This window comes from Scleropages formosus, chromosome 8 (assembly GCF_900964775.1).
Source record: "Scleropages formosus chromosome 8, fSclFor1.1, whole genome shotgun sequence".
Lineage (NCBI taxonomy): Eukaryota > Metazoa > Chordata > Actinopteri > Osteoglossiformes > Osteoglossidae > Scleropages > Scleropages formosus.
In genome coordinates this window covers 22,343,146-22,356,720 of record NC_041813.1, presented here as the reverse complement: position 1 = coordinate 22,356,720, position 13,575 = coordinate 22,343,146, and the positions used below count along the sequence as shown (strand labels likewise).

General features: G+C 42.0%; 1 protein-coding gene across 2 annotated transcripts in view; it reads right to left on the bottom strand.

Moving 5' to 3' along the window:
• Window positions 1-348: 348 nt before the first annotated feature.
• The window catches only part of tsnare1 (T-SNARE Domain Containing 1), a 148,488-nt gene continuing 135,261 nt past the window's right edge, over window positions 349-13,575 (bottom strand). For both annotated transcript variants that reach the window (XM_018756973.2, XM_018756974.2), the window contains exon 12: window positions 349-417. The gene's annotated coding sequence lies outside the window, so the exon portion shown is untranslated. The remainder of the gene's footprint in view (window positions 418-13,575) is intronic.

Here is a 13,575-nt window from a genome sequence, read left to right as displayed (position 1 = left end):
TGCAGTGTACATTGAATTTCAGTGCTGCATTCATGGCCTCTGGGTGAGGAAGTGATTAAGGTGAGAGAGCTAATCACGGAGTTGATCTTTCAAGAGTTTCAAGACTAATCATTTGAAGTTGGAATTGGTAAAGGTTGGATTCCTCTTGGCTCATGGTTTTCAATTAATGGAAGCAGTAAGAGTAAAAGAAGTGGTGTAACAGGATGGGATGGAATGACAGGCAGTGTTGTAGATCACACAGTTAGAGTTGGTCACGTAGTTACACGCACGTATTACTGACCATCTCCTACACACTCACACACCAACACAGTCAAACTGCAGATTCTGTCCTTGTGTCAAACGGCAAGTCGAGGGACCAGAATCTTGGGGGCTTGAAGGTGGCACTCTCTGTCATCACAGTAGAGAAGATACTCATATCTGGAACACAAACACAGAGAATACAGCTGAGATTAGATCATTCTGGAAACTATTCAATCTGAAATGCAGATGATTTCAATGGGTTCACAAATTTTTTCTTGAGATCTCTATTTGTCATTCAGCCAAAATGACAACTCGCTCGTCTTCTGTCAATAATTTTGAGACTGGCTGATGCTGAATCTGAGCCTTTAGGGTTCTGATTACGTTGCTATGACTGTTCATTTCAAGCCTGGGCAGCTTTCTTGATCTGCATGTACCAAAAGCAATAATATTGAATATTATTTTCAGAATTATGACTGAAAATATTCAGATCAATACAAATAAACAATAACAAATAAAACAGCACTAAATAAACCCTTTCTCTCTCTTAATTTGTTTTACTTTTTTCACGTGGTGGAGTCAATAAATTCTAAGACTGGCCGCCGTGTGATGCTGTTGTGCAGAAGGTGTGATCTACTGCACCAGAGCAACGGCTGGACTGAGAACCTCTGCCATGTATTTTCTCTTTATATTACAGTGGTGTCTTTTGTTGTCTTATAATTTTTTTTTTATTATGCTGACCTTTATAATATATCTTAAAATATATATTTTCCACACATTTTTCTTCTTTTCATGAAGCACTTTGAGAAGTTGCTTATAAAGGCGCTGTATAAGATTATGATAAGATGTATTATTACTAATAATAAAACACTGGCTGATGTTGATACTAATTCTGATGTCTTAAACAGTGTTCAAGAACTTATTTTCCAAAAATGAATTCGGAAAATATTTCTCATTAAAGTAAGCACTCCTCCCCCATGTCAACACTTTGTAGACAGGCCTTTGGCAGGAATTACTGCTCTTTGTGAGCTTGTCAGTATCAGCACTGCATATTTTAAATATGAGAATTTTTGCCCATTTCTCCATGCAAATTTACTTTAGGCCTGCCAAGTTATACAGAGAGCGTTAGACACATGAATTTGCAGGTCATACCACACATTCCATCCGGTCGGTTTAGGCTTTCACTGAGTCATTCCACAATGCAAACACTCTTGTTTGAAAGCCTTGTTATTCTTGCTGTGTGTTTTGGGTCATTTCTTTGTTCAGACATGAATATTCACCCTAAATGCAATTCTCCTGTTCTTTTCCAAGTTTGGCTTGTATTACATCGGTTGCATTCAACTTGCCCTCGATGACAAGACCCTTCTATTAAAAACAAGCCCATACTGCACATACCATGCTTAAAGATCAAGGTGGTGTTATGCAGGGGCAGGGCTCTCTTTGGTGTGTACCAAATATAGTGTTTCGTTTCAGTCTCATTCGAGCACAAAATGTTCTTGCAAAAGGTCTCTCTCAGAAGGGGCAACATAACTTTCAAATCTGGTCACAGGTATGGTGAATAGAGCACACAGTTGAACACACACACACACACACACACACACACACACATTTTCAGAACCGCTTGTCCCATACAGGGTCACGGGGAACCGGAGCCTACCCGGCAACACAGGGCGTAAGGCCGGAGGGGGAGGGGACACACCCAAGACGGGACGCCAGTCCATCGCAAGGCACCCCAAGCGGGACTCGAACCCCAGACCCACCGGACAGCAGGACTGCGGCCCAACCCACTGCGCCACCGCACCCCCACAGTTGAACATGTTTGGTTTAAAAAATTAAATCAAGCCTAGGTTTTCACTATAACTGAGCTTAAAAGAAATGAATCAAGAATTCACTGCAAACTTCAGCAATCCCTCCACCTTGTACAACTTTATTCAGCTTTTTTGCTTGAACTTAAAAATTAAGTTCCACTTGTTCTTCTTGAGAGAATAAGTGATCTGATATTTTAATTGTGCAACCTCACAGAATCAGTGATATTTATTTTCCATTCATCCGATTGAATGTAAGTGGATTACAGACATAAACACTTGGACCTAAATTACATTTTATGTGATCTTTCAAGATGATGAAATGCACCTGGCTCAGTTTAGGTAATTATCATAAAGGTGCCAAATAGGCATTTTTAAAAACATAATCCTAAAAACATCTAAATAACTTTAAATTGATAAAACAGCTTATATAAGCACCATATATATCTTGACCTGACAACATGATAAAATGACAAAAGATCACCGACGGATAAATACTCTTGAACACACAAAATTGTAGATCAGTTATGTTTAATCACAAGAAAACTTTGGTAATAAAAATAGCTGGTGTGTGTATTTTAAGAACAGCTCACTTCTGAAGTGAATTTCGAATGTGAACAGTATGGAATGGGAGTTTTGTACTCTGCATGTGCTTTACCTGTTACCTTCCAGTATCTTGGAAGTCCAGCTGGAAAGCAGGGTGGAAACTACAGGAGCTGGGTACCACTTCAGTGGCGCTGATCTGCCAGCATATAACAATGCTCCTGAATCAAGCTCATAGGTAGCAGGGTGCTGACAGCACTAATCATCCTTATTTAATTTAAAGTTCTTCCTGCACAACTCTGTCGGGTCATATGGCTTGTGAAGCTCCAGGATTTGGAGTGGTGGGGGAATCATGTATAAAGTCTTCAGCAGCTGACTTTGTGCAGCCATTTGTCTTGCCGGCGGAGAGCCTGGTAATTACGGGTGTATGAGCGGGGTTGGTGGGTGGGTAGGGTTGGGGGGGGGGGGGGCATGTAGCAGCAGGAGGCAAGTGCCTCTAGTCTCCATCTCTTTGGTGCTCCCCGGACTACCTCCTGTCTCTGAAGAAAAAGGCACAGCCTGTTTCTAACAAAAGCAATAAAGATGACAGAAGACTGTACATCCGGACCAACGGCCTCTCTCAGTCCCTGAGCTCTACTTTGGTTTTACGTGTTCGTAGGCTGGGTCTTCCACGGAGAATGAAAGCAGCTCCTCCAGCATTCTTGCATCGTGCTGTGAGTAATGAAGGCGGCAACTGTTTGTCTGGGGACCCCTAGAACGTCCATGCAGAGGGAAAGAAGAGAAAGCAACGTGGAAAAGAGCGGAGACTTGTTGAAGAAGCCCTCAGAAAGAACTGAAGGAAAAATGCTTGTTCAAACTCTGTGGTGGTGGGTAGGATCTGATGACAAGGGACATGATCAGAAAGGATTTTTGCATAAGAGTTGCATGTATATTATGCTGCCTTTCTTTGGCATACTTTGATTTACCCTGCAGCCACTGTAATCACACATTTTTAACACAACGATACTTCACTAACTACAGCTTTAATCTACAGGTCAAGCTCCTATTTTTATTAAAACTCCATTCTGTACAATGTTCTATGTCTCCACCCACCGTGGGTTCATCAGAGCGACACCCTTTCGACCACATTCCAATAGTCTCGTCCACCGATACTGTTAATTGTCATTGCGCTTTCATAAAATGAACTATATGTTTGTTTACAGCAGGGTGCTTTGTGAAATGTGTGTGGTATGTGATTTTAGGAAAATTCCAACATTTTTTCTGGATTTAAATTGTTATGAAAAGTGTCAAATGACCGGGACAGGTTTATTGCAGGCCTGTGCAATTGACGGAGTGATTTTTTTTCCCTTTTCGGCCAGACTCATTTATGGGTTGTTGTGGCACTTTTACTCTAATGGTCACCCTGACTTTGGGCCTAAGGCTGAAAAGGGAGAATTGCTCCTTCCTCTGTCATTTGTATCACGAAGACACACCCCCAAGTTTAATTACACTCCACAGTCCCAAGCAATAGGATGGCACATGATAATTTAGATGCACTTTTATGAGTCTGTAATTAGCTCACTGTACTAATTAGAGACGTTATGCCTCCCTGGTCTGCTTGACACCCCCTACCTCCACACCCATCCTGTTTTGACTAGAACACTCTAATGCATTCATCTACTTCAAAGGAACTGACAAATGTAAAAACGTCTAAATGTCTGTATTATGTAATAAAGCACTTTCTGGTATTGATCATGATATTGAAATTCTATTCAAATTTTATTTATAAATAAAAGATGTTAAATTTGAGCTAAATACTAATCACAACAATAACCAGGAATATATTACAACAGCTACTGTGGATAAAGTCAAACAATTTTCTAAGCACTAGTATTATGAAAACGATGGGTGAATAGACTTGCACTGAATCAGTGATGGAGGTAACAATAGAGCAGAGTGGGGCAGGGTTGCCATGGAGGACACATTCTAATGAGAAACGTGACAGGAGTGGCACAAATTCAGTGATGGGTTGGATCCATCTCATCCGCCTTCTGAGGGTGCCAGGGCCTGGCACAAAGACAAGGGGGCCTTACTGCCTTGGAGCAACAGCGCTGGCACTAAGATGTGAGGGCCCCACCCTCCCGCACCCTCACTCATTCGCCGACAGAGCGACCGGCTCACACAACTAAGCACACATCAAAGCCTGCATGAATGGCATGGAGAAAACAAAACAAAAACCAATAAACAAACAGGAGAGGAAAAAAAATCCTTTTTTCCAGAATGTTCCGTGAGATGCTGTTGAGCTGATGTGGATTGCCTCATGCATGTAAGGAGAGGGATGGGCATGAGCCTCAGCGAGAGCAACTGCAAGTGTAATGGACATCAGCAGCAGGAAGAGGGAGCTAGAGAACTGAACACCTTAGGTCATGTTGCATTAAGGAGTGTTTTTTTTTTTGTAATTCAAAATGGGAAGGTACCAAAACTGTCCCTAGACAAATACCTCGACAACAGCAGCAAGGTTGAAACGGTAACATTTCAGATTAAAGATTGAGACAACAGTTAATTTGCCCTGAAGGATCAATGCTGTTATTAAAACTCACAAATGCCAGTTTGAGAGCTCTTCTAACGTCTGACTGGGGAATCACGCTGGCACCAGAATTAACTTTTATTTAATCATGTAGACGTCTCAATTCATGAAAGCGCACCGAAGGATGAATTCCTTAGGAGACAAAACTGAACGCAAACACGCTAAAGGAGACTACCGAGTCCAGCGGTTTGTCCCGAGGAAGCAACCATCGGAAAGGCGTGAGCCAGACGTCAACGTTTGTGATGGGGTGGGGGTTGCAGGGGAGTGATGAGACCAGATGGGCCTTGCTCTTGCAAGACATCTGTCTTGTACGATTTCGGCAATCAACGTCCAGATGCTGAAAGCTGATAGATCAAATTCATCAGAGTCAAGCAGGCTCCACGCTTTGGCTATTGATTTTTGACATTGTAAAAACCGTTTTTTTTTGTGGTAACCATCTCAACAACACTGAGCAAAGAGAAAGGGATCACGATACCATCTATATAGGTGGGAAATAAAACCCCATTATGTTATGGCCAGTCCCCAAATAATCTTCATTAACCTCAAATTAAATGAGAAGGAAAACATGCCTTTGTGAGAACCTCTAAACACAGGCTGGCCTCATGCAGGAATTCCAGGAGGCGAACGACCACCTACAATCAGGCACAGGCCGTTTCCCTAAATTCAGCTTGTGAATCTGCCATTGGCAAATGGGTTCCTTTTAGCCGTCAGGTTAATCTCCCGCTCAGGGATAAAGGAAACAAATCTCGGACACTCTTGCGCAATACCACCAGTCTCCTCACGATCGTGGCCCTGCCTATCAGTCCCTTCACTCCAGCCCTCAAGGAAATCTCATTTCCCATGAATGCTGCAGACGGGCATCTTCTAACGCCTTCCTCCTAAAGTCAATCTACAGGAAAGGCTGCAACACACTAAGAATTTCATTTTTGTCTACTGTCAGTGGGGTTTAAAGGAGAGTTAAAGAGTCCGGAGTACATGCAAAATATTTCATAATCAGAACCTTCCACCTTCCACTCATTTACACCCACATTATCCTGTTGATGTTCATACACAAAAACAAATATATACATATACATGAAACACAGCATGGGCGGGACAGAGGCATCATGTAGAATCATCCTTTTATTATCTTGCCTTTCCACTAAGGGTAGGCAAGTGAAAAAGATGATCAGTGTCTGATTTAATCTGAATATTTTAAAGCTACTAAATTAGAGATAATTAGAGCTAATTAGAGGTGGGGGGGGGGCACGGTCCTGCTCTCTGGTGGGTCTGGGGTTCAAGTCCCACTTGGGGTGCCTGGTGATGGACTGGTGTCCTGTCCTGGGTTTGCCCCCTCCCCCTCCGGCCTCATGTCCTATGTTGCTAGGTTAGGCTCTAGCTTTCCGCAGCCCTGCTCGGGGCAAGCGGCTTCAGCCAACGTATGTGTGTATGTAAATTAGAGGTCCATCTTGAACTACGAATCAGTGTCAGCTGTGTTGCCCAACAAGAAGGGCTGCTTTTACATTAGAGAAAGGGAATCTCAAGAATTCTCTTCAGTTACTAATGCAAGAGCTTCTCTTGCTTTATTTTGTTTGCCATATGAGGTATCTCACACATTAAAATCTGCTTTTACAGTTTTGCTAAATATAGACATTAATTTCTAGAAAGCCCCCTGAATGTACCGTTTAAATACACAGTTGCTGCAGGTGTTTTTTTCATAAAAACTGATTTGCCATTCCCCATGCACCAGAGAGTTGTAAACTTTTAGCCCTTTTCACATAGATTATTTTCCAGAATTCTCTTGTATATAGTGGAGAAGGGTGCATTTGTAGGTCTGTAAATAGCAGTGGCATGTCTCATCCAAGAAGTGACCAGGTGTGAGACAGTGCTGGGTGGATATATGGTTCTTATCCTTAACGATATTATGATATTACAGCCCATAATACAAAAAGACACAAACGTGTTGTTATGAAGGAAGGAAGGAATTGGGCTCAAGCACTCAGAAAGGAAGAAGCGAAAAGCTGAACTACCTAAGCTTTTGTCAGATGAAATGACGAAAACTGGAACTAAAAAGTTTCATACAAAACAGCAACCCTGAAACAAATACAAGCATTAAATCTCTCTCCAAACCTGTCTACCGGGTGTCACGCAGAGGAGACCGGAGACCCGGGTGCGGACCCAGTTGCGGGATCGTTGTTTATAAAGATAGGCAGGATGAGGCAATAGTCTCAGTCGGGAACAAGCGTGGTTCAATCCGAGGGGAGAATCCGAAGATGTAGCCGATGAAGTGAACTGAGGGTCGATATCGTGGGAAACAGGAACAGGGACAGGGACAAGGAGACAGGAAAGGGAACAAGGAGCGGGGTACACGGAGGAGGCCGGGTAATGGTTCATGGATGCAGGGGGTACGGCTGTCTCTAAGAGATTCCGCAACTAGGAAGGATCTGGGGATGGTTTTTATGGATGAACGCTCTGACTGTGGACAGGTGCCTAATCAAAGTCAGGTGCCAGTGGTAGAGGTGCTTGGATGGTCGTGACACCGGGTATTTGCTTATACTCAAACAATTATGGACGCACCTGGTGCTCTTTTCTTCTTAAAGAGCCTTCGTACTGTCTAAGCATTACTTTGATTGAGTTGTTAAGAGTATATTCCCTAACCATCATGCGTAAAACAAACAAACAGCATAAAAAAAGCACCGAATAATCAAATCAAACCTACTTGTCCTGGAATCAGAAGCTGACGATAGGGACACTCTAATGACAGATTAAGCCCTCAGCTGGAAGACCAGAACACGATGGAGCCCAATCTGCTTTAGCTAATCTGCACTCCTTTCTGTGGCTGCAAACTGTGAGATAGACAGACGCAAAAGCAGGTGATCACAGGGTGCACGCACGTCTCCCTGTGCCTCTTTGTGCATATAGATGAAACTGCTTCATTTGTTTAGATTTTTGTGCAGAGGGGTGGAGGTGGGGGTCCCAGCTATTGTCAAATCTTATACCATCACTTTTTCAGAGCATTATAGATATGGTTCCATATACACTGCGGTCTCAAAGCGACATGTCATGGCATGTTTCCTTGACACTGTGCATCCATAATCCCAAACAACAAAATTGGGAAAATGCTGGCTACTGCCTTATATAAAAAAAAAGAAAAGGAAAAAAACATGAATAAGGATTTCCATTTTTTACCTTGTAATGAAAAATGGCAGTGCTCTCCCCCTTGCCTTTATCTCTCTGAGTGTTTCCCAAATCCGTGACTTCAAAACTGCAACAATCATTTCTAACAATGCCACACCGCAGACAGTGTAAGACAGCAAACTGCACTTTTTTTCCAAACTCTGGACTTCCATCTAACAGCTAAAAAACTCAGAAGGAAGAGTTCCTTTCAGAGTATGCATCCAGCAGAAAATAATAAAAGTAATAGTAAGAATGAAACAATGCATATGCTCAAGGAAAAAAAAAAGGCAAACAGCAGAGATCAAGTTTCCAGCAAGTGATGGTGAGCAATGATGTAATCTCTACAGCCAACGCCAAAACTTTTCCGCGGTGCTGCCTAGAGCGAACACACAACGACCTGACTGTCCAACACTGAAACTTGTTAAGAGCAAGAAAGCGATATTGGAAGCAACAGTGAATAATGTCTTGCATTAAGTTTCCTGTTTATACCCCCCCGCCCAACCCCCCGGAAGCAGTAAAATAACCCTATTAAATCAAGTAGTCACCCAGTCATTAATCTCAATGCAGCTGACTAGTTTTTCAAAGCTAATGGGGTTTATCATTTGCATAAGGCAAGTTTACCCACGAAGCTTTGCCTAAGAGGATTTCAGTTCATACAGAGAGCTTATTCTCACAGTTGTCTTCAACATGGATTATCAGTGTTAGGCCTGAAGAACTCAACCAAACTCCAAACCAGCGCACTAAAGTTATTCCTGTTCAACTACTTCCCATTCTTCTGGAAAAAATGACCTTCTTCAGGAAAAGACAAAGTCCAGCCCATCAGAGATCCCCCCCCCCCCCCACATGGATTATGAAAGATTAACAATGTATTAGTACTTTCTCAGTGTGTACAATGTTTATCTCATTGTCCACATTTTGGTTTTACCAACACAGAGAAATAAAAATTCCAGCAGCGAATAGCTCTTCCTGTTGTTTCATCTAGTGGCATAAATGTTTCATACTGTCTACGATTTGTATTCCAGTATACATTTGACATACATGTCCTTAATTGTCACATAAAACCAAAGGCATTTTGTGCACGACACCTGTAATTGCTGGCATATGCTGCTCCCTTTCCTTATTTAAAGGAGAACAATTTGATGTACGGCTGATGAATAGAAATGAGGTAGCGAGAGCTGTGCAACGCACTTGCGACTGAGCGCATGACATTAATATTCCAAATCCATTGAAAAGCAAAGGACGAGCACGTGCAGCCATTTGTACTATAAAAATAGCCTTCAAATTAACGTTCAGCTCTTAACATTATGCTGCAATTATGTATAGCTGAAGCTAGTGTTTGCCGAGTATGAGGTCACACTGCAGAGCAACTGCCAAGGGCTTCGGCTTACAGAGTGAGCACCGCGAATGACACACGGAGCCGCATGGCATTTAATCGCACGGTCCCAAAGCTAAAAATCTGATATCATTTCAAATGGATTGTGTGAGGCGTTGCTGCCCCATGAGATGCGCGTTATCAGGTGAAGTATGAAGTAGCCAAATCATCACATAGTCTCAGAGGAGTGATTCAGGTGGCACTGCAGGTCACCGCTGCAGCTTCCTCATAGCGTAGTGTGATTTTTTTTCCCCCCAGATATTTCTAAACCACCCCCAAGATTTTTTGTGTAATTTTAGCAAATACTTTCGAGACTGTGAGAAAAGTTTCATGTGTCACTCATTTTCGCATTTCACTCTTCCCTCAACCTATTCGGCCACAGGATAAAACCACCGAATAAAACACAAGTCAGATCCGTAAGTTCAGAACGATGGCGTTGTCAGGAAACCTGCTCCAAGAACGGGGAATCTTGCCAAACAAGCTTGCTCGTCCACTTTTATTTACTGTACTCATACATATTCATGCATAAACATTTCAGCATACGTTTTCACCGTATTTCTCCACTCGGGTCTTTGCCTTATCCCTTGCGTACGGAACAATCAACAGTCAACGGTCCTTCTGCAGGACACAATATTCCCATGTGCAGACTTGTTGCCCTCAAACAAATCACGACTCACCGTAATTTACATTCCTAACCAATACGTTTCCCTTTCTCAAGCACACAAAACACCACTTTATTGCATAGCACCAAATTTATATAGCACAAGACAAAAGATATTCATGGCTGCCAAACAACCACGTTTTGTAGCCAAAGTTCGACACGTGTACAGATGAAACCATTTACCTTCATTTATGAATAAATGAATAAAACCCAATGAGTACATTTATTTAGCTGACGCTTTTCTCTAAGGTGACTTATAGTTTTAAACGACTTACAGTGATGTATCCATTTTTACAGCAGGGTTATTTTACGGTATTATTTCAGGGTAAATACCTTCAACGCTGGCCTTAGCAGTAGGGCGTGCAATTTCGGACCAGTTTTGTGGGGCCTCCTGATCTTAAAATTATTTCAAATTAGGTATCAGGAGGATGTGCTCTAACATTGTATTAAAATAAAAGACAACAATATCTACATCTATATTCATATCAACAAAACAACATCCCTGCCCCCCACCCACCCCACCCAACCTCTATTGTTCAGCATTCCTTATTTTTTTAAAGCTGAAGGTAGCAACTGCACGACTCCCAGTGGATGTGGGGCCCCATGAGGTCAAATAGTTTCACTTGGCCTAAGCCTGGTCCTGAATACCTACCTCAGCTGTGCTACTGTGGGAGGTAGGATTTGAAGCTGAATACTTGGACTGCAAGGCAGCAGCTTTAACTACTACCACACCTGCAGCCCCAGTCAAACATCTCATAGCATTTACGAGGAAAATATTCATAAACTTAGCATGCTATTTGAATAGCATGTGAGTATGAATGTGTTTGTATAAAATATACAGATAAATGAATTCACACTTGATGTGAATGATGCAGTTTACATCTTCCTGTCTGAATACATCTGTAGGGCCTCTTCGAAGACTTGAGCGTTTAACTCTATGGTCACAGTTTTAGCTCCATCTTTGGCTTTTTCAAGCTTATTATCAAATGATTACACACTGGCCACTTCTGTTTTGATTGTAATGCACAAAGTCTGTCTTTTCATAAACTCTGTGCTCCTTCTTCTCAGAAAGCTATTGATTCATTTCGTACAGAGTCCGACAAGTTTATTAAGTTTGCTTTGTTTCTCCCCTCCCTGCACCTCTTCTATCTGCAGCGTTGCTCCTGTTCCTGATTCCCCCTCTCTGTTGACAACTTGGCTTTTAAATCATTTGAATAAGCCTCTTTAAGGCTGCTGCTGTCCTCTCTGTTTCATAGGAAGGAAAGCAGCTTTTCCAGCTAAATATAAAGCTAGTGCATTAATTCTTTAATATTTATCAGCTAAAAGGTGCTTGAAATACAGCTCTGTCCTCATTAATTATTCAGCAAAATGTCTGTCTAAAATACACAAGTTATAACACTAAATTCTGATCCCTAAAAGTTCCATGTTTGATTGTAAATAACTTGCGCTCTATATAAAAGGCAACACTCCTGACACAGAGCTTAGTCATGCTGCTTTTTTTGGATCTTAACCCATTTAGGGCATGTGTCACTTGTTTGAGTGGTTTATAGATGTAATAGATATGATTCTCCTCTCCATTGTTCTACAGCCTGGATCCAATTTTCACAGATCTTACTACAAACTAGCTACAAACAAATGAAGAAAACATAAGAATTAAACTTAGAAAATGTTCTCGTTTCCACTAATGCAGGCTACTCATGAATTCTGTCTCCAGCTTTGCATCCATATTTTCAGCTGACAGGTGGATGCATGGAAATACAACAGAGGAACTAGCATCCTTCTTCTTTGGATTTCCAGTACAGTGGAAAATTCAAAGAAGTCCCTGTTATGTATTAAATTTAACAAGAAAGGCACAGGAATGAAAGATGGAAAGAAGTGAGAGGTCCTGTAGTGCTTGTCGTCCACCTACTCCTCCAGCACAGGTAAGAGAAGCTATCTGAAACAAATGGGTTCACCTTCTTTGACATCAGCCTCCCGAGAAGAGTACAAACAGCACACATCAGATTTTTCAGCTCACTGGCAAAGTAGCTCTGCCACAGCAAGCATTCACAACTCCACAAAGCACTGTGAAGTTCAGTGTGCGCTTATGTGTGGCACAGAGCCCCCCCGTCAGACAAAGCACTTCTGAACTTCAATATTGTGTAACTGCACATCCTTCTCTATGGTCTCCTCTACACCTTCCAGCTGAGAAGATTCCTGAGAACATGTCTTTGAAAAACTCCTGCAGCTGGTGTTGGGGGGACCTGGACAGATTGTTGAGGAGGTCTTAATCCTGAGTCTACAAACATGTCAGTCTCTCAGATGGAAAGCGGACACAGCGGCGAGCTGGTGTTTAATTAATGGAATCCTACCTGTCAGACATCCATATGCTCACAATGCTGGATTCACAAAAATCATTTTAGTGGTGTTTACTGCTGTTATCAATATTATGTTATTTACGTTGAGTGTGAAACATATCATTTTATTTTAGACAACTTATTTGGCGAAAGCACTTCATTTTGTTTGTAGGTTATCTTGTCATCTTCTTCCGGTTGACCTCCTCAGTTCATTCTTCCAAAGATACCATAAACCATAACAGAATATCTTGTTCAGAAGTTCTGATGTGCTCAGACTATGTTCTCCAAAGTTCTGCCTAAGATGCCTTATATTTCATTATTTGCTTCCACTTCATCCGAGCTCCCTTGTGCCGCATGCTTACCACACAACTGAAGCACCTTCCATCTTTTGCTATGCGCATATCTTCCTGACCCTGTGCCTTGCATTTTCGGATCATTGCTATAGTTTAGTGATGGGACACTGCCCAGTCCAGCCCTCCCAGAAACTACTCTGCTCACCTCTGTGCTATGCTGAAGCCATAACATTAGCTGCCCAGTTGCAGACAGCACATTCCACTTCCTACCTGTTCTCACATAAATCCCTGTTTCAGAGAGTCTAGAATCGTTTGAGTCTTTACATTGCAGACGTGCCCTTGCCCAAATCACCCTCAATTTTTCATTTAGAGCACTTAAGGGTAACATCAGCGTGTTACTTTGCGTGTCCAAGGCAATGCTGTTCAAGCTTTGGGGTAATCCACTAAGACCACCTGTCCAGTTTGTCCTTCTCTTAAACACCTTACTGATATTGTCATAGGCACTTAAGTAAATTAAATTTCAAGATGGCAAATATGCCATCTAAAGGAACCACAAAGGACCAGTTGTGGGACACCCAGATGGAAAACTCATCATAAAACCATACT